This window comes from Lactuca virosa, chromosome 4, assembly GCF_052849685.1.
Source record: "Lactuca virosa cultivar CGN04683 chromosome 4, Lactuca_virosa_CGN04683_v6, whole genome shotgun sequence".
Taxonomy (NCBI): Eukaryota; Viridiplantae; Streptophyta; class Magnoliopsida; order Asterales; family Asteraceae; genus Lactuca; species Lactuca virosa.
Genome location: NC_136429.1, coordinates 164,589,596 through 164,616,151, shown reverse-complemented (window position 1 = coordinate 164,616,151; position 26,556 = coordinate 164,589,596).

Below are 26,556 nucleotides of genomic sequence, written 5' to 3'. Positions count from 1 at the left end.
AAGTGTTTATGTGGTAAATATGTAACAAGAGGGAAGAAATCACGAAATCTATGGCATAAGAAGGAAAACAAACATGAACTAAGATATATTACACTAAACAAGTCAAGGAAATTACCCTCCAAGATTATGATAAACATATTGTAACATAAAACCAATTTTTGGACTTAAATTGTGAAATAAACAAAAGTTGGGTTTAAAATTGCCATTCACGGTTTTCTTAAGGGTCAAAAGAGTCAAAACAGTTAATATATATGTTGTAATATATATGTTTTTATGAATATTATGCCCTTCAAAGGACTTGAAATGTAAATATTAGCTTAATGGGCCAATTTTTGGGCTTTTCGGCCCATTAAGCCCAAAGTTGCGAAAAACATGATTTTCAAGGGGCTGAAATGGTAAATTCTTCAAAACAGGGGATAAGAAGTTAAACAAAACTATTTCAAGGGTTAAAATGCTTTTCTTTTCCAAAAAGGATAAAAAATGTAAAGTTTTTGGAATTTGGGCCAAAATTGTATAAGTTGCAAAAAGTTTGGACTTTAACCGAAAAATACTTTTCTGGAAGGGCTGAAACTGCCAAAGAATAAGATTTGAGCTAAAAATATCACTTGAACAAGTTTATGGGTCAAAAGTGTCAAGAAAATAGTTAAGGGCTTAAAATGTCTTTTGTTTGTATAAAGGACTAAAATTGTTATTTTTATTAAAGAAGGGCTGAAAAGGTCAAAACCAACATTTTGAACCAATTATTTTATTGTTAAGATAATTGAATTAAAAATACCAAAAACTACAATTCATGAAAATAGAAAGATGAATATACGTATAAATCCAAAAATCGTTATAAACAAATCGATCGGTCTCGTGTCGATACAAAAATATCAATCGTCCAATCAAACCTTCCAACAATTATACAATACCTAAAACAAGTAAACATTCGAAACTTTGGGCTTGAAAGTTACAATCATGCTTGTTGGGCCTTTGTGATCCATTAACATGATTTTTGGGCCCAAGGGATAATAATAATAAATGTTATTGGGCCTTCTATGACCCAATTTCATATTTAGGGGACCCTCAATGGCTTTAAGTGCTATTGGGCCTTAGTGGCCCATTAGGATTGCTAGTAAGGTCCCAGGAAATCAAATGCGAAATGGGCCAACGTGTCCTTCGTATACCCAACATCCTAAAATAACTGACGAAAGTAGCAGGACTTTGTATTCCTCTTCTCCTCGTTTGTTAGGCTTATGTGTAATCAAAGTAAACAAATTCAGGTCGTTAATCAATAGTAATCAATGTTGTTTGGATTAAGTGAGTAATAACGGGCGACACCTCTAAGGGTCGTTCGTAGTCTGTAGTTATAATCAAAGTCTCCTGGAAGGAGAGCGAGAGTTTGTGTATAGATCTATACGGGGGTGACTCCCCCACACCTCAGCTGTTCGCTACAGTTAGACTCGGCCAGTCTAGGGTGACAAAATTTTAAGATCAATCCTGGCGCACGATAGGTTGCCAAGACAGACGAACTAGTCATTATTATGCATGGTTATAACTACTCACAAAAATTAATTAATCCAATACCATCCGGTAATCAAGTAAGAGTAATCAAAATCAGTCGTTATGGCGGTATAACAATTTGAAAATCAATTATATTTTATGTTATCGGAAAACATCGGGTTTTTCGAGGAAATCAATACCACTCGCTTGTATTTTTCTATAACTATAATACAAAACTCCATTTTATACACGTTTTGAAATCATTCATGCATCAACTTATGGATCTTCACACTTTGGTAAACAATTGTCTGTTAAGAAAATATCGGATTTTTTGGGTTTTATAAACTACACAAATAATTTTTATCACAACTCTGCTTATGAACTCACCAACATGTCATATGTTGACGTTTTTCAAAATAACTTGTATTCTCAGGTAACAGGTAAGCTGCAGGGTAATATCAAGTATGTTAGGAAGCTATGTTTTGAAAACTCTTAAACAACTTATGTTATGGATGTGTAATATTTAAAACAATGTACTGGACATGAACAATATCAGTTGTAATGTATTGATGCATGGTGATGTTTATGTTATGATTCATTTATATCCATTGTGATGATATTCAATTTAAGTCACGCGAGCCCTCAGACGTTTCCGCCGTCTGGTTCGGGGGTGTGACAACTGTGGTGTGTGCCATGCGATCATCCCGAGCCCTTCCCAGTGCCAGTGGAAGTACCTGAAACCAAAACTGAAAACCGTAAGCACGAAGCATAGTGAGTCTCCCCAATCTACCACATACCATCTACACATAGCATGCAACTAGGAGATACAGGCCTCGCCCACACTCGTGGAGATACGGGCCTCGCCCACACTCCGCTAACTGGGAGATACGGGCCCCGCCCACACTCCGCTATCTAGGAGGTACGGGCCTCGCCCACACTCCACTGTCTAGGAGATACGGGCCTCGCCCACACTCCATTATCCTTGAGGTACGGGCCTCGCCCATGCTCAGCTACTTCGAGATACGGGCCTCGCCCACACTCGGCTAAGATGAGATACGGGCCTCGCCCACACTCAACTACTAAAACCAACATACAAGTATCAGACAGACGACATGTAAATCTAATCTACTGTTCATACATCATAATCAACTACTACCATGAGATACGCGCCTCGCCCACACTCTGCTAAGATAGGATACAGGCCCCGCCCACCCTCAACTACTATCATATCATACTAAGGGCCGGCCTTGGTGCCGTAGACCCGTTCCTACTGAAGGAGAACTCACCTCGTATAACTGGCTACTGATATCCCGAGTGAGAAATCCTTGTTTACTGCTCCGGCGACTCCCCGGCTACAATCACATAACATTCTGAATCAACTGATGATTCCTCATGGAGTAAATAACCAATTTACCCCCTGGTCAATAGTCAAAGTCCTGGTCAGAGTCAAACTTCCAGGTTGACTCTACTCGCCGAGTCCTACTATGGACTCGCCGAGTTCCCTAACTCACAATTATCTAACTCGCGACTTGACTCGCCGAGTCAGGGCGTGGACTCGCCGAGTCCCTCCACTTCCAGATCCTTGTTCTAACTCACCGAGTCCTTTTCCACTCACTGATTCAACTCACAACTCTCAAATCGGGGAAAACAGGGGTTTACGCTCCGACTCACCGAGTCCGATGAACGACTCGTCGAGTCCTATGCATGTTTTCACTATACAGTTGATCCTGATCGATTCCAGTGCATCCAATTCATAAATCTGAGCTTCTAGGGCTAATATAACACGTAAAGTTGCCAACTTTACGTACATGCATAGAGGTGTGAAGCTAAAACACCAAAATAAGCTAGAAATGGGAACCTAGGGTTTGGAACAAGGTATTGCTTTGCATAAATGCAGCTACTTTGAGCTCCTGGAGCTCAATGATGACCAGATCTATAGTCTCCATCCTAAGGAGAGCTCAAATCTCGAGTTTGGACCTTGAATGTCCCAAAAGTGGCTTAAACAAGCATATATGAAGATCTACTAGGAAAATGAACAAGGTAGAGACTTTATTACCAGATGAAGTAGCAAATGGAAGCTAGCTTCTGGATCTCCTTCTTCTCCTTTGCACCTTCACTATTTCCTTCACCTCTACCCTTCCAAGAATACACCAAAACACTCAAAATTAAGAAGGAATCACTCAAGCTCACCAATGGAGGCTAGGGTTTCGAGGGGGAATGCTCTAGGGGTGCTGGAGGCTGGGATGGGGGCTATAAGGACGTTTAAATAGGGTACACACCCTAAGGATTAGGGTTTCCTCTAGACTGGCCTACTCGTCGAGTCGAGGCGTGGACTCGCCGAGTAGATCACTTAAAACCCGCGTCCATCCTGACATCTACTCGACGAGTTAGGGCTACTACTTGCCGAGTAGTTCTTTATAAAAGACATTTAATAAATTAAATACGTACCAGGAACTGGGCGTTACAATTCTCCCTCACTTATCTTAGACTTCGTCCTCGAAGTCTGCTGTCTCTGGAAACAAATCTGGGTAGTGCTCCCTCATCTCTTCCTCGGGCTCCCACGTCCACTCCGAACCCTTGCGGTGCTGCCACTGCACCTTAACTAACTCTACTGACTTGTTCCTCAGCTTTTTCACCTTGCGATCTAGAATCGCCACTGGTCTCTCGATATAGTTCAGGATATCGTCAACCTGAATGTCCTCCAGGGGTACCACTGCTGAATCATCCACTAAGCACTTCCGCAACCGAGAAACATGGAACGTGCTGTGGATCTGGCTGAGCTCTGCTGGAAGATCTAACCGATAAGCAACCCGACCCACCCGGGCCAAAACCCTAAACGGACCAATGAATCTGGGGCCCAACTTGCCCCTCTTCTGAAATCTGATAACACCCTTCCAGGATGACACTTTCAAGAGAACCATATCGCCCACCTGAAACTCCAAGTCCGAACGCCTCCTGTCGGCGTAACTCTTCTGCCGACTCTGCCCAATCTGCAGTCTGCTACGGACATGTTGGATCAACTCTATGGTCTTGAGCACCACCTCAGTGCTCCCGATAACCCTCTGACCGACCTCGCCCCAACAAATCGGGGTCCTACACTTCCTCCCGTAAAGCATCTCGAAAGGAGGGCGGTCAATACTGGCGTGGTAGCTGTTGTTATATGAAAATTCCGCTAATGGAAGATACGTATCCCAACTGCCACCAAAATCTAGAACACATGCCCGTAGCATGTACTCGAGAGTCTGAATCGTCCTCTCGCTCTGCCCGTCCGTCTGAGGGTGGAAAGCAGTGTTGAAGTGAAGACGAGTCCCCATCTCGTCATGAAACCGCTTCCAAAACCTGGAAGTGATCCGGACGTCTCGATCTGATACTACTGATACAGGTACTCCATGTCGTGCCACTACCTCGCGCACATAAATATCGGCTAGCTTCTCGGCCGATATGCTCTCCTGAATCGGTATGAAATGCGCGCTCTTGGTCAGCCGATCCACTATGACCCAAATCGAATCAACTCCACGTGTGGTCCTGGGAAGCTTAGTGACGAAATCCATAGTGATATCCTCCCATTTCCACACGGGAATGTCTAACGGCTGCATCTTGCCGTGGGGTTTCTGATGCTCCGCCTTGACCTTCCTGCAGGTCAGGCATCTCTCCACATACCAAGCTACGTCCCGCTTCATGCAGGGCCACCAATAACCGGGTCGAAGATCTCTGTACATCTTCGTCGCCCCTGGATGGATGGAGAACCGAGACTTGTGGGCCTCATCCATCAACACCTGCCGTACTCCTCCCCAGTACGGCACCCAGACCCTCCCATGAAGGGTCAACAACCCTCGACTGTCATAATCGAAAGAAGCTACTCGGCCCACAATCCTCTCACACTTCTGCCTCTCCTCCTTCAGGCCCTCGACCTGTGCCTCTCTAATCTGCTCCAACAATGGAGTAATCACTGTCATCCTCAGACATATGTTCCTGATCGGGGCTGCTACCGCCTTGCGGCTCAGGGCATCAGCCACCACAGTCGTAATCCTTTACCACGTCTAACCATCGGCGCTGCCTCATGTTCAGATTTGGCTGATCCATGAGGTACCTCAAACTCTTGTGATCCGTGTAAATGGTACATCGGACCCCATATAGAGGTAATGTCGCCAAATCTTGAGGGCAAACACCACTGCCCCCAGCACTAAATCGTGCGTCGCATAGTTAGCCTCGTGAGGCTTCAACTGTCTGGAGGCATAAGCTATCACATGCCCTCGCTGCATCAACATTGCTCCCATACCTGTGATCGAAGCATCACAGTAAACTACAAAATCCTCTACACCCTCTGGCAGGGTAAGGATTGGCGCCTCGCACAATCTCTGTCTGAGGGTCTCAAATGCTGCCTGCTGCTCAGGCCCCCAGCGGAACACCACCGACTTCTTGGTCAGTCGGGTGAGTGGAACTGCTATCTTGGAGAAATCCTGAATGAATCTCCTATAGTACCCTGCTAATCCTAGGAAGCTCCGAATCTCAGTTGGAGACCTCGGGACCTCCCACTGCATCACGGCCTCTATCTTGGCCGGATCTACTAGTATGCCCTTCTGGTTGACGAGGTGCCCAAGGAACTGCACCTCTCGCAACCAGAACTCGCACTTGGAGAACTTTGCAAAAAGTCTCTCCCTCCTCAGCGTCTCTAGCACCTCTCTCAGGTGCTCCTCATGCCGTTCCTGAGTCTTGGAATAAACCAAGATGTCATCGATGAACACTATCACTGACTGATCCAGCATCGGTCTGCATACGCGGTTCATGAGATCCATGAACGCGGCTGGAGCATTGGTGAGCCCGAACGGCATCACCACAAACTCATAATGACCATAGCGGGTCCTGAAAGTGGTCTTCTGCACATCCTCATCCCTGACCCGCATCTGGTGATATCCTGACCGTAGATCAATCTTGGAGAACCAAGATGATCCCTGAAGCTGGTCAAACAAATCGTCTATCCTCGGGAGTGGGTAACGGTTCTTCACCGTCACCTTGTTCAGCTCCCGATAATCTATGCACATACGGTGCGACCCATCCTTCTTCCTCACGAACAGGATCGGGGCTCCCCATGGTGAACTGATCGGCCTGATGAAACCCTTGTCTAGCAGCTCCTGCAGTTGCGTAGACAACTCCTGCATCTCTGGAGGAGCCAGCCGATATGGTGCCTTGGCTATCGGAGCCGCACCCAGAACCAGGTCAATCCGAAACTCAACCTGTCTTTCCCGAGGTATCCCAGGTAAGTCCTCGGGGAATACGTCCGAATACTCTCACACTACTGGTACATCGTCAACTGACGCCTTACCTTTCTCCCGGGCATCTATAACATAGGCGATGTATCCTGCGCAACCCTGCTGAACGTAGCGCCTTGCTCTCGCTGCTGAATAATGAACTGGTCCGTGCTGTGGCCTCTCGCCCTGAATCACCAACTCTCCCCCACTGGGAGTGCGAACCCTCACTAACTGCAGTTCACAATTAATCACTGCCCCATTGGGGCTCAGCCAATCCATACCCACTATAACCTTATTCCCTCGCAGGGGAATAGGAACCAGATCTACTGAAAACTGCTCATCAAATAACTGCAGCGAACACCCCTATGTACCCTCGCGACCCTGACGGTCCTGTCATCAGCTATCTCAACCTCGAGCGGGCAATCCAGCTCCCCTGGAGCTCTGCTAAACCGCTTGCTAAGCGCAAGCGAGACAAATGATCGGGTAGCCCCCGAGTCAAACAATACTGTAGCTGAAATGCCGTTCACTAAGAACGACCCTATACACAGACACATAATCATGAGAAACAAACTATATCAAAAACAAAGATAAGAGGAGAATACATACCCGTCACCACATCAGGAGTCGCTCGCGCCTCCTCTGCCGTCAGCTGAAAGGCTCTGCTCTTCGCCACTGGCGCCTCTGTCCGACCCTGACGGCCGTCTGTAATCCTCAATGTAGCAGGGGCAGGTGCCGCCACCTTCCCTGCTGCTGCTAAGTTCGGACACTGGGACCTCTTATGGCCCCTCTGATTGCACTGAAAGCAAATCAGATCAGAAAGTGACGTGGTAGTAACAGTAGAAGTAGCAGTACAATCCCTGCTCATATGTCCTGATCGGCCGCATTTGAAGCAGCCCGAACTCCCTGCCCTGCACGCCCCATCCTGCGACCTACCACACTTGCCGTAGCGGCCTCGGCCCTGCTGGCCCTTCCCTCGGGAATCTGTCTTGGGCCTTTTGCCCGAACCATCTGAACCAGACACTACCTTTGGTTTCCTCTTTCTCTCCATCTCAAGATCAATCTCCCTCTCACGAGCCCTCGCAATCATGTCATCCAACGTTTTACAGCTGGACCGACTCACAAACTGGCGGATATCACTCCGCAACATCTCATGATAACGGGCCTTCTTTATTTCCTCATCAATTGCATACTGAGGAACGAGAAGATCCCTCTCCCTGAACTTGGCGGTAATCTCCGCCACTGTCTCTGTAGTCTGGGTGAGATCCTGAAACTCCCTGGCTAACTGCTGCACCTCAATAACCGGTGCAAACTCGGCTCTGAACCTGGTAGTAAAATCAGCCCAAGTCATCGCATCAATCGCTGCGTCATCCCCGATGACATGCCCGATCTCCTCCCACCAATCTCGTGCCCTGTCCTTCAGAAGACAGGATGCTAGTCTGACCTTGTCCCCCTCGGGACATCTGCTGGTGCGGAACGCATTGGCGACATCCGCCAACCACCTGGTACTCTCAATGGGATCCAGCGCCCCATGGTAATCTGGAGCTCCACAAGCCCGAAACTCCCTGAAGGTAAGTGTGCGCGACCCCATCATGGCCGCCACCTCAGCACGGAAGGTGCTCAACCTCTCGTCCATCAGCTCTAAAATACCCTCCTTGATCGAACCGAATATCACAGGAGTCTGCTCAAGTATGGTGCGAGTAACCTCTGAAGAGAGGAACTCCCTGGTCTGCTCATATAGATGCTCGGCCCCCGAGCCTGATCCTGATCCCTCGCCGGCTCCTGAACTGCCGACTGCTGGCCTAGGGCGTAAAACCACCATTCTGAAAACACATCATGACAACGTCAGAAACACTGATATATCTCGAGGGATCGCTACTACTACAAGTTTCCTGGTCTCATCTCAGCCTTCCTCGATTCAAGTACGGATCCTCTGCTTTCAGTAGTACGGGCCCATACTACCTTCCACATATATCCGTACTTTCCTCAAGTACTGCCTCGACTCCACCAAGTCACTTCTACTGCCACTGATCTCTGCTACTCTCATCCTAGGCTTGCCCTAGGGAAATCTCTGACTCCACCCAAACCAGTCCTCAGCTGTTGAAGGCCTCCTTGTAATGCCAATTAGCCATCACCTGAATACCATCACATGTGACGAGGCTCAGATAATCCTTCGAGTAAAAGTCTCGTCCCTACAACGGTTAGACTCAGACAAGAGCTACGCAATAGGGCCAAATCCATCACTCTGAGATTATTCAACCCTGATCACATGGACACAGGAAACTACTCAAGCACTTCTATCCTCATAACGAGAAACTGTACTAGCATACAATGCTAAGCTCATACTATCAGGCATAACCTAAACAGGCTATCCTATTGCTGTCTACTCAATACTAGCATGCAATTCTCAATAAGTTGAAACACATATAACAGGCACATAAGGCATCCTCCTAGATCCTTAGTCCTATTCTAGCATGCTTTTCTACTGAAACTGGAACTGATAATTATAACATCAACTTGTATGGGTAATTTGGGAGTACTTACTTGAGCTCGACTGATCGCATGCACCACACCCTTTTCCTTTTCTCAAAACTCTTTTCTTTTTAAGTTTCTTTTTCAAAAATTCTTTCGAAAACATTTTTCTTTTGAAAATCTTTCACCATTTCCTTAGTTTGAGTCCAGTCATACCCGAAAGTGTGGCTGAATCCCTCAAACCAAGGCTCTGATACCAACTTGAAACATCCCAAAAATACAACCCAAAAGTTTCGTTTTTAAAACATTATTAAAACCATCAACCATCCAGAATCATAAGTAAAATCGTAATCGTGTATCATAAAACATCATAGTGTCTGTCTCAAATCAAAATCTCATATCCAAATATCAGAGTCTAACTCCCAGGCTGAAGACTGTGGTGTGTGCCATGCGATCATCCCGAGCCCTTCCCAGTGCCAGTGGAAGTACCTGAAACCAAAACTGAAAACCGTAAGCACGAAGCTTAGTGAGTCTCCCCAATCTACCACATACCATCTACACATAGCATGCAACTAGGAGATACAGGCCTCGCCCACACTCGTGGAGATACGGGCCTCGCCCACACTCCGCTAACTGGGAGATACGGGCCCCGCCCACACTCCGCTATCTAGGAGGTACGGGCCTCGCCCACACTCCACTGTCTAGGAGATACGCGCCTCGCCCACACTCCATTATCCCTGAGGTACGGGCCTCGCCCATGCTCAGCTACTTCGAGATACGGGCCTTGCCCACACTCGGCTATGATGAGATACGGGCCTCGCCCACACTCAACTACTAAAACCAACATACAAGTATCATACAGACGACATGTAAATCTAATCTACTGTTCATACATCATAATCAACTACTACCATGAGATACGGGCCTCGCCCACACTCTGCTAAGATAGCATACGGGCCTCGCCCACCCTCAACTACTATCATATCATACTATGGGCCGGCCTTGGTGCCGTAGACCCGTTCCTACTGAAGGAGAACTCACCTCGTATAACTGGCTGCTGATATCTCGAGTGAGAAATCCTTGTTTGCTGCTCCGACGACTCCCCGGCTACAATCACATAACATTCTGAATCAACTGATGATTCCTCATGGAGTAAATGACCAATTTACCCCCTGGTCATAGTCAAACTTCCAGGTTGACTCTACTCGCCGAGTCCTACTATGGACTCGCCGAGTTACCTAACTCACAATTATCTAACTCGCGACTCGACTCGCCGAGTCAGGGCGTGGACTCGCCGAGTCCCTCCACTTCCAGATCCTTGTTCTAACTCACCAAGTCCTTTTCCACTCACTGATTCAACTCACAACTCTCAAATCGGGGAAAACAGGGGTTTACGCTCCGACTCACCGAGTCCGATGAACGACTCGTCGAGTCCTATGCATGTTTTCACTATACAGTTGATCCTGATCGATTCCAGTGCATCCAATTCATAGATCTGAGCTTTTAGGGCTAATATAACACGTAAAGTTGCCAACTTTACGTACATGCATAGAGGTATGAAGCTAAAACACCAAAATAAGCTAGAAATGGGAACCTAGGGTTTGGAACAAGGCCTTGCTTTGCATAAAGGCAGCTACTTTGAGCTCCTGGAGCTCAATGATGACCAGATCTATAGTCTCCATCCTAAGGAGAGCTCAAATCTCGAGTTTGGACCTTGAATGTCCCAAAAGTGGCTTAAACAAGCATATATGAAGATCTACTAGGAAAATGAACAAGGTAGAGACTTTATTACCAGATGAAGTAGCAAATGGAAGCTAGCTTCTGGATCTCCTTCTTCTCCTTTGCACCTTCACTCTTTCCTTCACTTCTACGCTTCCAAGAATACACCAAAACACTCAAAATCAAGAAGGAATCCCTCAAGCTCACCAATGGAGGCTAGGGTTTCGAGGGGGAATGCTCTAAGGGTGCTGGAGGCTGGGATGGGGGCTATAAGGACGTTTAAATAGGGTACAAACCCTAAGGATTAGGGTTTCCTCCAGACTGGCCTACTCGTCGAGTCCAGGCGTGGACTCACCGAGTAGATCACTTAAAACCCGCGTCCATCCTGGCATCTACTCGACGAGTTAGGGCTACTACTCGCCGAGTAGCTCTTTATAAAAGACATTTAATAAATTAAATATGTACCAGGAACTGAGCGTTACAAATAGGATAGATTTTAGAGAGAGAATAATGATTTATTAATTTATTACTTGGTTAATAAATTAATTAGAAATCAAGATAAATGATTTATTAATGTGTCATGGAAATAATACATTAATTAGAAATCATATTGTTTAATTAATATTTAAACATAAATTAATTTGGAATTAATTTTGGGGTTAAAGGAATTAATTAAAAGTGCAGGGACTAAAGGTGACAATGTTCAATAGTTGAGCATTGGGCAATTCTAGAACCTACCTACAGAGGGGGGGGGGGGGTGGGACAAAATCTAGAGTATCTCTAGGGTTTCCTTGGGCTCTAAGGGTGCATTGGATGCTTTATGGAGGAAGTTAAAGGATTAGGGTTATCTTGGAGATACCTGCCTTATCCAATACCTTCCTAACACCTATATAAACCCTCCTTAGGGTTGAATTTTGTCTAAGCTTTCTTTCTAAGTGCCTTGGATGAAATCTTGTCTTCTTCCCTCTCTCTCTCTCTCTCTATATATATATATATATATATATATATATATATATATATATATATATATATATATATATATATATTTCCTTGGTTGCTAGTGTTTATTTGTGAACCATTAGTGGTGCGACACTTATGGTGCTTGCTAGCAAATGTTTTTCAAGCTTGGATTAAGATTGTTATTACTACATAACAATCAAAGGTATGTCTACTATCTCTTAATATGAATTTCGAAAATAGTAGGTAACTCCTAGGGTTTATTCTTTTGTGTTCAATACTTGTATGTTCAATTAGAGAAAACCTAGATCCTACAAATTAGAGTTGCATGCAGACATAGAGATTTTTGTTTTGCTCAAAACCCATCAATCTATCCCAACGACTACTCCCACTTCCATCGATGAGGCTATGCCGACGACTTGTCGTCGGCATAGGGTTTGTATAAGTCATTAGTATAGGCCAGTTCCTATAGTGTCAACCCTGTGAGTAAATTGCCATTAGTTAAAAGAAACAAATTAAACCATGTGAAGGACAACAAGAGGAAACAACTAATAATGTTATCCCCTTATCACGAACCCATATGATCACTGTTTATAGTGGAAAATAACCTTAAGAAATGAGCCAAATTTGTAAGATAGTGGCAGTGTAATTTCTTTTACTCTGGTGTGCTTAAAAAATGATAGGATTGCATATTCATGGGTTTGGTAAATCTAAGTAATTAATCAACTCATGGGATGTTGTCAAAACTTTTGTAATCTTCCCAAATTCAGTGTACAGAAAGTTCTATAAAATACAAAGAAAAAACAATAAAGTTCAACCATAGAGTAATTAGCCACATGGTCGACCATCGTCCATCCCAAGAAAAGTCATCGCAAATAAATAGCAACGAAAATTTGTAAAAATGGCAAGACTTCAACTAGGGAGTTTAAGGTGTGTGTATACATACGTAATATATATATTTTAGGGTTTAAACATTTCAACAAATGATTCAAACGATTTCACACAAAGTAATAAATGAAAACGGGAAATAAGAACACAATATTTACATGGTTCACACTCTCAGAGTGATTGGCTACGTCCATGCGCGAACACGAGAAAAAGATTTTATTGCTTTTAGCCGAATACTTTCATTACATTACATATATGTTATACGATTTCTACATATATGTTATACGAATTCTAGGGATATATTTATATACCGGTAAGTTAGACCTGGAAATTGTCAATAATATCAAACCTATAAAACACTAACGAATTGACCCATGGAAAATCAATCTCCGCAACTTTGTTGGATGAGACTCCATACTTGTGTGTCTAGTTGCTATAGCGTCGAAGGACAAATCAGTATTCACAACTTAACAACATGAGTTTTTTTTTGAACGATGAAATTTATTGAATAACTAGCAAAATGCTAAAAATGAGCAGAACATTATAAGAAATAAATAGCATGGTTGATTTTGTATGTATGTATGTATACATTTATATACTTATATTCGTAACATATTGTCCATATTTGTATTTGTATATGGATTAATAAATATACCGACATAAATTTGTTAGACAATAGCAAAAGTTCAACAAGGGAGCTTTTAGCGACAAATAATGATAGGAATTGTTTTGTTGCTAAGGATGTTTGTGTGTGTATGTGTGTATGTTTTTTTCAAACGAAAGAAGTATATTGAATATTTGAATAACTAGAAAAATGATAAAATGAGCAAAACATTATAAGGAATAAATAAGTACGTTGGATTTTGTATGTATCCATCTATATACGTATCTGTATTTGTGTAGCAAATATTTATTTATATATATAATAACTAGGTGTAAGACCAGTATACTATACGAGTTGATTAAAAAAGGTTGAATATAAAAATGTAAACATTAAGTAATTTTAAAGTAAAATCGAAATAAATGCAAACAAAATGATGAAAGCTACGTCCTTTTGATAAATAAATTTAAACAAGTAAAATAAAAAGATATGTCGTCTTTATAAAAAAAAAGTACGCAATGCTCGGAACAACACAAGATATTACTCAATTATACTAAAAAACTATCGAATTATTTTTCTGTCTACTATATATCTATTATTTTAAAGATTTTTGTAAGTGTGATGATGTGGGAAATCAAGGTTAACTTTGAGCATTTTGCTCTTGGCCCTCTCCAAATTTGACAATCACATGTCTATACATACATGTAGTGAGGCTTGTTGGAGTGACATAAAATTTGTCATCTTATGTTGTTATTTCGTATCGAATGCAAAAGAGTTGTGCGTATGAAAACCTTGGTTGTGACAACCCGAAATTTCTCCCGTTATTTTTAACCCATCTCCCGTAATAAAATTTAATCTTATTAAATTTTCCGTCAACTTCTTGGGTTAAGTAAATCAACTAGGGATATAATTAAAATTCTATACGATTCGGAATAAACCGGGAATCACGCGAAAAACTCGAAACTTCCTCAAAAATCACCGAGTTCACGATCAGAATGAGTTTACGGTCGTAAACTCGTGTAGACCGTAAACCCAGTTTACGGTCAGTGACAGGTGGACCCCACCCCCCTTGACTAAGAACTCTACCCTATATATAGGGTATTTGGCCTTCATTTCACACTTTAAACACTCCAAAGACTTTCTCTCTCTACCCTCTCTCTACAATTCTCGAGTTTGCTCAAGAAATCCTCAAGAATGTAAGTGATTTCCTTCCTTTGGGTGTTAATCTTTCCTATATCCATGCTTCACTCTTGATTCATCCATGGATTTCACTTTTTATCTAGATCTTCAAGAATCCTCAAGAACATCTTAGTGTTTTGGACCTAAACCACCTTTCTTTGCCTTCAAATCGTAAGTATCATCCTCTTATACTTATATCTAGTTAGAATTCTTGAGTTTTGCCTTGAAATCGTCACTTTTCCATGAATAAAAGGTGTTTACGGTCTAGTGTATCTCCTTAGACTGTACACCCTTCAATGACCATAAACTAATGGGCCGTAAACCCAAAGACCGTAAACTCATGGACCGTAAACCCTATGACCGTAAGGTCATTAGACCGTAAACCTTATGACCGTAAGGTCATTAGACCGTAAACCTTATGACCGTAAGGTCATTAGACCGTGAACCCATGAAACCGTAAACCTATGGACCGTAAACCCCTGACCGTACACTCCTGATTACGGCCGCAAACTCCCCTCTTCAATCACATGTGATTCTAACACTTAGTTTTAAGTGTTTTCTAGTCCCTAAGGTGGTTCTTTCCATAACAAATAGTGTTATGCCCTCACCTAATACATATATGTACTTCTACATGCTAAATAGGATCCGTTTGTGCCCGGGGCTTTATTTGACACTCAACAATTCCTAGCAACTTACACTCGAATCCCACGTCAAACTGTGAGTTCATACCCCTACTCTTTTTCCGAGCTTTTCATGTTTTCAGGGGGGGGAATACAAGCAAAAGTACAAGGAGACTTGTGCTCAAATTATATTATTTTGCTTAAGATAATTACATGTTTAGAATGCTTTTAACATAGAAAACAGTTTTACCAAACGATTAAGAAATCAACTCGTAGAAACAGTTTTCAAAACTAAAGTAATGAACTCATGAAACGTATAGTAAAATGTATATCATGCAAATTATAAACAGGATTTTTAGTATTATTACTTGTAAATTGTTAGTCTAAAGTTGGGGACACGTCCTTTGTAACAGTCCCCCACCGAATTCGAGAGTGTAGGACTAGCACTTGTAACCAGAATCTCTTGTAGGGAAAGCGTGACTGTTGTATATAGATCTATACGGGACTGACTATCCCGCACCTAAACTGCTAGCTACAGTTAGCCATACATGCCTGTGGTGACAAAGTCATAAAAGGATGCTGGCCCCGCTACGTGTCATATCAAGTTTAAGTACAGTTATGACACCCCCAACCCAGATAACATGAATTTACTTCTGTAATAATGAATCAAATGAACCAACCTCAAAGTAATAACCGATTCGATTATTAGAGGGTATTAATAACACCCATAGGATTTAGTTCACCACTTATTTATTAGTTTTATTTATGTAATAAGGCTAATACACCTCATAGGGAGCTAACAGGGTTTTTCAAGAAAACTACGTCTAACGATATAAGTATGATAGATACTTGTACACTTCAGACTAGAAACATATAACTAACCATCAACCTTAAGGAAAATATAGGATTTTCCTGGAATAACTCAGCCTTTCATAAACGGACTGTTTAATAAATAACTAATGGATAATCAAACATCTTTCACAAGAAAATATAGGATTTTCTTGGGAAACACTTTTCAAAGACATCAAAGAATCATTTTTACCTAACATTCTTTACATCAAAAAATATAAGGTTTTCAGGAGAAACATAACGTATTTTTCGAAACAATAAATAATAGTTTTCTAAAACATAAACGCTTATGAACTCACCAGCTTTATGCTGATACTCTTTCAAACTGCTTGTATTCTCAAGAATTTGTAGACAGGTACTTCCAGGATTTTGGAGAAGTCTGCGCGATAGAATCTTGTCTTTTCATTTTACTTTGATATGTATAAAACTATGTACTAAGACTATGTAAAACTTTTTCATATATGTATTCAATATTTGGTTGTGTTTACTTTGATTGCTATGAGACGATTGTTGTGATACTACGCATGACGTCACCTGCCTCCGAACGTTTCCGCCGTTATTTCTGAAGGTTCGGAGGTGTGACAGATTGGTATCAGAGCTATTGTTTATAGTGAACTAAGTATACCGAACCTTACATGGTATACAACTATAAACAGTAAGGGGCCTAAGTGCTCTAAACTAAAAGTATACTTTCAAAAATATAAGTATTATTATAAAAAGTATACAAGTATACCTAAGTACCCGAACCAGTGTTATTAGTAGAACAAAACAAAAGTATTTGGATGTTGGACATCGCAGTTAAACCTGGGCAGTTATGTAATCATGTCTAGGGTCAATATAGCCTGATCAACTATATTCATTCGAGACATGACCAACATGTGCCTGGGAGTGACTGTGGTGTTGCAGCAAGCCTAAAACTTACCTAAATACCAGAAGGGTCCTAGAGTCAAACATAAGGATTAAAATACTATAGGAGTATTTTAGGATGCTATAACGACCGAACCAGAAACTTACCCAAGAACCCATCCCCCAAGAATCAATCATATAGCTATAATACACTGGAAGTATTATTAGAGTCAATGCCTATTAACTATCCCTTTACTCGCGTAGATAGCATGGCCGGATTCCATCTCCCCGGTGACCCGTACTTTCCCAACCAAGGAAATGGTGGATGGCTCGATGATGAGCCAGAAGAACCTGCAATTCCCTTACATGATTATTCCGCCGAGAACTATTCGGAAGGCTCCGACTCCGATCCTGAAGTCAATAATCTACCCCCGATGGCTCCTGTCCCAAATCCAAACCCTCGTCCGATTTTTCAAGGCCCGACGCCTCCATGGGTGGAAAGCTTGGAAACGTGGAGTCAAGAGCAGGATTAACCTATGCCCTTCAATGGAGACAGAAGCTTCTACGACCTGAGCGCAGGAGGCTTAGCAGACAGAGTTCTCCCAATCCTGGTCCGTAGGGTTGCTAGAAACGAAATACAAGGAAGGACAGCCCTCAACAAAATCATGGAAATGGATGCCAATGCGAGAATGCATACAATTCGCACCATTCGTCTTGAAGATACTCATGAGAGGGTTATGGGTGACAACGAGATCATTCGGCGAGAGCTCGCTGCAACTCGAGCTGAAGTCATAGAACTCCGAGTACGCCAAAGAGTATTCAAACGACACCTTCTTGACATGGAGCACCAGCTGGCTAACTTAAGGATCCGTTCGAGGAGTCCCCGTCGTTAGAAGGAATTACTCTACTCGTCCTTTCTTTTAGTTAAGAATAGCTTTCCTACTTATGCTCTAAGTAGCACTTTTTCCCGTAAACATCTCTGTATTACAAGTACTGTTTCGCTAAGGTCTTCATACTGTCATATTATCCTTCTGTTGGTATGTTGTAGACCTACTCGTAGGTCTAAATTTTTCCTAACTCTGTGTGATCTTAATGCCAACTATAGAGACAATAGTCTTAACTTAGTTAAAAGTCATCGTTAACAAACGTATATCTTAGATCAGTAACCTACGAACTAAGTAACTTTATCAAAACCGTACCATTATTCATCTTCGAAGCGTATTTATAGGTTGTACTCTTATCCTAGACGATCACTCTTTCCCCATCAAACTCATGTCATTTTCCATAAGGAGCATCGATGTTATGATCGACATAGATGGGTGAGCCTCGATCACGCTAATAATCCCTGTTTCGAGCAAACGATTTGTCTCAATCTACTCTCTGGTGAAGCCTTCACCACTTCCCATGGCAAACTCGATTCAAATCTTCATATCATTTCATGTATTAAAACCCAGAAGTACCTACAAAAGGAATGCTCTACAATTCCAGCTCATGATAATGAAATTCAAAGATGTTATCGACCACGAGAACTTTTCCCGAAGTCTGCAAATTTTCCCGACACTTTCCCCCAAAAATCTTCCAGGGATTTCTCCCGAGCACCAAGTCGAGTTTAGGATACATCCAGAGGCAACCAGAGGCAACCATTATTGCTCACAAGCTTCTTTTCTTGACATGTAGCTGATCATGCCTCCGAAGAAACATAACCAACCCGCCAGTAAGACACCAGTCCTCCAGATGGACTCAGCTACGTTCCAAGCTACTGTCACAGCAGCCGTAGCAGCCGCTCTAGCTGTTCTAAACACTAACAACCTAAATGGGAATGGGAACAATTTCCACACCTCAAGCTGTAACAACACACCAGGAAATCAACAAGGGCTTGTCCAAGGGGACATTCCAACTCCCAAACCTAAGAGCGCCAAACGGAAATTTTGGGCCGAGAGGAAGAACAAGTCCTCTCAGAAACTTGCCAAGAAACGACAACTCGAGATAACTCCTACAGCCGCCACATCCGCCCAACCAATGCCAACGCCAGTGCGGCAATATGCTGGAAAACTTCCATATTGCGAGAAATGCAACTTCCACCACGTAGGAAAGTGCCGCAAACTTCGATGTGAGAACTGCAACAGGCAAGGACACACCACGCGATGCTGCAGGACAACTGCACAGCTAAACACCTCGATTCCTGGCATACAGATGGGTCAGGTTTGCTACAATTATGGTGAACCCGGACATTACAAAAGAAATTGTCCAAGGATTAAGGATGGCCAGGAAACTTGTTCCCTACAGACCCCAACTCAACACATCACTTCCACGACCGATGATGTCATAGTTCAAGTGTACGGTACATGTGGAGAAATGGGACATCTCAAAGGAGACCGCCCCACAGAGGAGAACAACGAGGGAGTAGGAGGAGTCTGGCCTCAGAAGACGAGGAAGCATCGAAGGACCCTGCCATGTTTTGGTACGTTTTCGAAAACCCCAATAATGGTTCATAATTGTGATTACTTATTCGTCCGAATTAAATCACAGAATCTTTATAAGGTTTGAAGCTCTAATGAGCAAATTACGATAGCCCAGTGAGTACACTAGAGTCAGTTGTAATTATACGCGGTTTGTGTACACTAAACGACCATAGAGAGATCTAGTAAGAACCATTTCATGAAAGTTCATAGTTTCAAAACGTCTGAACCATCGTGTTAGTGATACCGTTAATTTCAAAGCAACACAACGAACACCAGATATATTCACTCAGGGTCACCAATGTGCTAACAAAACGATCCTTCCGAACGAACTTAACACTCAACTCTACGTCGCCATCCTGCTTAGCCGACTAAATCTATGTCATACCAAACCCTTTTGTCTTATATCGTCCGATCGCAAGACTCTCGTCAGTCATAACGATAAACTAGATGCGAACCCCTGAAATTCCATCTCGCCTCAAACTCTCGAAGGTATTCATACAAGGAGTATGGTATCCAACCGTAACCTTCCTTAAGCACCCTCAACAGACCATTTTGGAAACACCCCTCGCGCAACAAGTCAAGTTCAAGCACAGAGGCTAGGCACACATACGGTTAGCCTATCAATGTTAAATGTGCACGCGAGGGTGGTGTATAATTAAGATCCTGCAGACTTAGGATGTGTGTTTCCTCCCTATCTCCTGTTCCTTGTTTGGTTGTGGACCTGGGGCAGTGACACCCATCCGATCGTCTTATTAATCTTAATTATATACGACTTGTGTACATGAGGCAATGATAGACGGACCAGGTATGAGTCCTACCATGAACTCAAGGACAAAGGTTGCTTAGAACTACGAAAGAACATCCTACCAGTTGGATGAACGTGGTCAGGCAAGTCCAACCTACACATCATTCACAAATCAGAATAGCAGATACAGCAGTAATCCGTTTTCATAGTATACCTGTAATCATTACCTCCGACTGGGTTAGCAAGTTATCTAGAGAACTTAATAACATACATTCCGTCATTCACATGTTAAACTTAAATCAGTGTCTGCCCGATGAGACACTCGCGATTCCCCTCGACAATATCGAATTCCACAAGAATCTACACTTCATGTATGAATCATTGAACTCATGAACCAGGAAGTTGAGCGCAAGAAACAAACATCGTATCCGGTTAGTGAAAGTTCCCTGGGATACCAATCAAGAACTTGAATTCACTTGGGAGCACGAGAACCCAAGGAAGCAGAAGTGCTCCCATCTCTCTTAGATCCACGAGTCGTATCATTATTCTTGAATTTCGGGACGAAATTCCCTCTAACGGGGGGATGATCTGACAACCCGAAATTTCTCCCGTTATTTTTAACCCATCTCCCGTAATAAAATTTAATCTTATTAAATTTTCCATCAACTTCTTGGGTTAAGTAAATCAACTAGGGATATAATTAAAATTCTATACGATTCGGAATAAACCGGGAATCATGCGAAAAACTCGAAACTTCCTCAAAAATCACCGAGTTCACGGTCAGAACGAGTTTACGGTCGTAAACTCGTGTAGACCATAAAACCAGTTTACGGTCAGCATCAGGTGGACCCCACCCCCTTGACCGAGAACTCTACCCTATATATAGGGTATTTGGCCTTCATTTCACACTTTAAACACTCCAAAGACTTTCTTTCTCTACCCTCTCTCTACAATTCTCAAGTTTGCTCAAGAAATCCTCAAGAATGTAAGTGATTTCCTTCCTTTGGGTGTTAATCTTTCCTATATCCATGATTCACTCTTGATTCGTCCATGGATTTCACTTTTTATCTAGATCTTCAAGAATCCTCAAGAACATCTTAGTGTTTTGGACCGAAAACACCTTTCTTTGCCTTCAAATCGTAAGTATCATCCTCTTATACTTATATCTAGTTCGAATTCTTGAGTTTTGCCTTGAAATCGTCACTTTTCCAAGAACAAAAGGTGTTTACGGTCTAGTGTATCTCCTTAGACCGTATTGATGGGTTTTGAGCATTCTAACACTTCCTAAGTGTACATGCAACCCTAATAACCTTGGATCTATGTTTGTCTAATAATCATGCAAAGTTGAATTCCAAGGTTATATTCCTATCTAGCATACATGGGGAACATTTTTAACTTGAATGAAAGATAGAATAACTTACCTTGTTGTTGATTATGATCCTTGAAACCTTGTGAGCCTAGCACCCCAAGTGTGATGCCTCAAATGCTTCACACAACACCAAATGCAAAGGAGTAAACTTTGAGAGAATCTTACACTTGCAAAATCGGCTCTAGCCCTCTTGTTTCTTATGTGTCGCCAATTTTGGTGGAGAATGGGTTTCTTATATAGTGTTGACACATCTAGGGTTACACCATGTAAACCCTAATGTGTCATGACTCTTCATTTCCATGACCCATGGGTTTGTAACTCCCATGGAGCATCCATGGAGCATCCTATGGGTGGAACCCAACTTAATAATCCATGGAGCCTCTTAGCCCACTATATAAGATATGGAAGATTTACATAATCTACCCATATATTTAATTAGTTATCTTTTGATCACTTAATTAATTCTAAATTAATTCTTGATCAAACTAATTAAATAATATTATTAATATATTAGAACTTATAATATATTAATAAACCATAAGTTTTATTTCTCTCATTTTAGTTTATCCAATTGCATGGTGCCAGGCAACCCACTTGGATAAGTCTAATAACTATAGTTATGGACTTATACACCTTATCCAACAGTCAAGTACATACCAGAAATAGTTATGGACTTATACACCTTATCCAATAGTCTCCCACTTGGATAAGTCTAATAACTATAATTGCAATACTTCAGGAACCGATCGGCAATCGTAGCTCTTTCAAGGTCTCTCGGAACTGAGAAGATGATGATACGCCATTTAAGATAAGTGATCATATAATCCTCTGTTCTAGATATCAGCCGGAAAAATACATGGAACAATGTCTTACTTATTGTCCATCAGTTTGTTTCCCGATTTCCGATTTGTTTGACAAAGAACTTAATTGAACACATCAACTTAGTTCTGACCGGGCCCGGTACATAGGTCAAAACAAAATCATCGAGGGGCCCAGATATCAGCTTCTAATCCAAGAAGGAACAGATAAACTTCGACTCATATGTTTGTTCTACCACTCATTGAATTATACACAAAAGCACGTTTTATAACATCGAGTTACCAATGCGTTAACGTACAATCAATGCATAACCAACTCATAAGTAACAAATCATATCTCTAGGTTTGAAGACTTATATGATATTACCGTCTCACGATCACTCGAGATAAATTCCATGAAGTGATTCCAGTGAGCGTGGGTTGAGTCCAATGCTCAGAACTTATGAGCACTCATGAGTGTTGTAGCCATGTCCAACAGCTTAGACCTCGACAACCAATCATGACAGTCTTGATTCATACCTACTTCCGACATATGACCGACTGTGGAGGTTCGAATAATATGATATACCAAACATAATTATTCTGGAAGTCAAAACATGCAAAAGAGATATAGTAAATGATCGACAAGAGATAGCAACACTTTACTCATAAATAAAACACCTTTTATTCATCATCTAATGTCAATTACACTTTACAAATTTCAAGGTTATCTAACTACTAAATCTAATATCATCCTTCAGCCCTATGCTCCGGGCATGCTGGAGATGCTTAACCCGAGTCAGTCCCTTCGTGAGGGGATATGCTGGATTCTCATCCGATGATACCCTCTTTGCCACGAGGAGTATTTCTTCTATTCGATGTCTGATGAAATGGTATTTTCTGTCGATGTGTCTGGATCTCCCGTGATCCCTTGGTTCCTTGGCTAAGGCAACTGCACTTTCACTATCACAGAAAATTTCCATTGGCTCTTTAATAGCTGGTACAACTCCAAGGTCTCCAATGAAGTTCTTCAGCCATATCGCCTCCTTTGCTGCCTCGCTAGCTGCTATATACTCTGATTCGCAAGTTGAATCAGCCACTGTCTCTTGCTTGGAACTCTTCCAAGAAATTGCTCCTCCATTTAAGGTAAAGACCCAGCCTGACTGAGATCGGAAATTATCCCTATCAGTCTGAAAGCTAGCATCACTATACCCTACAACTCTCAAGTCTTCACTCCCACCGAGGGTAAGGACCCAGTCCTTAGTCCTCCGTAGGTACTTGAGGATATTCTTTACCGCAGTCTAGTGTGCCTTGCCAGGGTTCCCCTGATACCTGCTAACCATGCTCAAAGCAAAGGCTACATCAGGTCGAGTACATGTCATAGCATACATGATCGATCCTACAGCCGAAGCATAAGGTATTCGACTCATTTCTGCTATCTCAGCCTCAGTACTAGGGCTTTGTGTCTTACTCAATCTGGCGTTACTCTGGATGGGTAACTCTCCTTTCTTGGAGTCCTGCATGCCGAATCTCTTCAGCACCTTATCCAAGTAGGTACTCTGACTAATTCCAATTAGTCTTTTACTCCGGTCTCTCAAGATCCTTATCCCTAGAATATAGGCAGCTTCTCCTAGGTCCTTCATAGAGAAACACTTCCCAAGCCAGGACTTAACTTCCTGCAGAGTTGGGATGTCATTTCCTATGAGTAGTATGTCATCCACATACAATACCAAAAAGCTAACTATACTCCCACTAGCCTTGACATATACACAACATTCATCTTCACTCCTAGAAAAGCCAAATTCCTTGACTTTCTCATCAAAGCAAAGATTCCATCTACGAGGTGCTTGCTTTAACCCATAAATGGATTTCTCAAGCTTACACACTCTATTAGGGTACTCTGTGTTGACAAAACCCTCTGGCTGACTCATGTAAACATCCTCAGCCAACTTTCCATTAAGGAAAGCGGTTTTGACATCCATTTGCCATATTTCATAGTCATGAAATGCGGCTATGGCTAACAGAACCCTAATAGACGTAATCTTGGCCACTGGAGAAAAGGTCTCATCATAATCAACTCCCGGAGTTTGTGAGAAACCCTTTGCAACCAGTCGTGCCTTATAAGTGTGTACATTACCATCCATGTCAGTCTTCTTCTTGAAGATCCATTTGCACCCTACAGTCTTACGACCTGGTACATTCTCAACCAAGTTCCAAACTTGATTGTCATACATGGACTGTATCTCGCTGTCCATTGCCTCTTTCCACTTGGATGACTCAGGGCCTGCCATGGCTTCCGCGTAACTGTTAGGTTCATCCAGACCTATCAGTGTCTCATCACTGATAAGTGTATCACCTTCCGCAGTAATATGGAATCCATAGTAATGCTCAGGTGCATTCCTAACCCTTGTGGAACGCCTCAGAGGTACAGACTTGTCAATTGGCTCAACAGAAGTTTCCTCCTCAAGTTGAGTGCTAGGGTTTGAAGTTCCTTCACCACTTGAATCTTTAATTTCTTCAAGGTCAACTTGCCTCCCACTGTCTCCTTGGCTTATGAACTCTCTCTCTCTCGAAAGAAAGCCCTCCTAGCTACAAAGACCACATTCTCACTAGGTCTGTAGAAGAGGTAACCAAAGGATTTCTGTGGGTAGCCGATGAAAATACACCTCTCACTTCGAGGTTCGAGCTTATCATGAGTCTCGCGTCTCACAAAAGCCTCGCAACCCCAAATCTTAATGTGGTCTAGTTTGGGTACTTTACCAGTCCACATCTCATGAGGAGTTTTGGCAACTTTCTTTGTGGGAACTAGATTAAGGATATGGGCGGCAGTCTCTATGGCATACCCCCAAAATGAGATTGGTAGAGAAGCTCGACTCATCATGGAACGAACCATATCCAACAGGGTTCGATTACGCCTCTCAGCTACACCATTCAACTGCGGTGTCCTGGGAGGTGTCAATTGTGAGACAATCCCACATTCCCTAAGATAGTCGAGGAACTCTGAACTAAGATACTCACCACCTCGATCGGATCGAAGCATCTTAATGTTCCTGCCCAATTGATTCTCGACTTCCTGTTTAAACTCTTTAAACCTCTCAAAAGTCTCTGACTTATGCTTGATTAAGTAGACATATCCATATCTACTGTAATCATCAGTAAAAGTCAAATAATAACGATTAGCATCCCTTGTGGCATGTTTGAAGGGCCCACACACATCCGTGTGTATAAGATCCAACAAACCTTCACCCCTCTCACAAGAACCTGTGAAGGGTGACTTTGTCATTTTTCCAAGTAAGCATGATTCGCAACTATCATCTGACTTTAGGTCAAATGACTCCAAGACTCCATCCTTTTGGAGTTGGCCTATGCGTTTCTTGCTTATATGTCCAAGACGACAATGCCATAATGATGCTTTATCCAAGTTATTATTATTAACAGAATCAATACACAATACATTATTTCCTAAGTTATCAACCACAGATACAGTTTCATACACACCATCACAAGGTAATGCTTTAAAATAAAGAACATTATTAAAGAAAGCATTAATCGAACCAACTTCATTATCAAATGAAAAGGTGAAACCTTGTTTATACAATGCATGAAAGGAAATAATGTTTCTTGCCATTTTTGGCGAATAACAACACTTATTCAAATCTAAACTAAACCCACTACTTAGCGATAAAGTATAAACTCCAATCTTGGTGACAGGTAAAGCTTTCCTATTCCCCATGATTAAGTTTATTCTTCCATGCTCCATATTCTCACTTCTTCTTAGTCCCTGCAAATCAGAACATATATGAATACCACAACCGGTATCAAGGACCCAAGAGTTAGAATGGGGTGAGTTATTAGATAAGATAGTGTAAATACCTGCATGGTTGGGTTTAACTTTCCCATCCTTCACATCTTGCTGGTATTTTGGGCAGTTCCGCTTCCAATGTGACTTTTCATGGCAATAGAAGCATTCAGCCTCTTTTGGGTCAGAAGAAGGAGTGACGAAACCTTTCTTGGTTCCACTTGAAGAAGAGCCATCAAGGGTCCTAGCCTTGGTACCCTTCGAAGAGCTCTTCCTCTTCTTCCCTCTACCTTTCCCGATTGCCAAAACCGGGGCGGAGTTTGGAGTAGGAGTGTTAACAACCGACTTACCCTTAAGACCTGTTTCTGCGGTCTTGAGGAGTCCCTAAAGTTTGCTGAGTGTGACCTCTTCCTTATTCATGTGATATGTCATGCGGAATTGATCATAGCACGATGGTAAGGAGTGCAAAATGATATCTATTGCAAGCTCTTCGGGGAAGTTCACATTAAGCTTCAGCAACCGGTC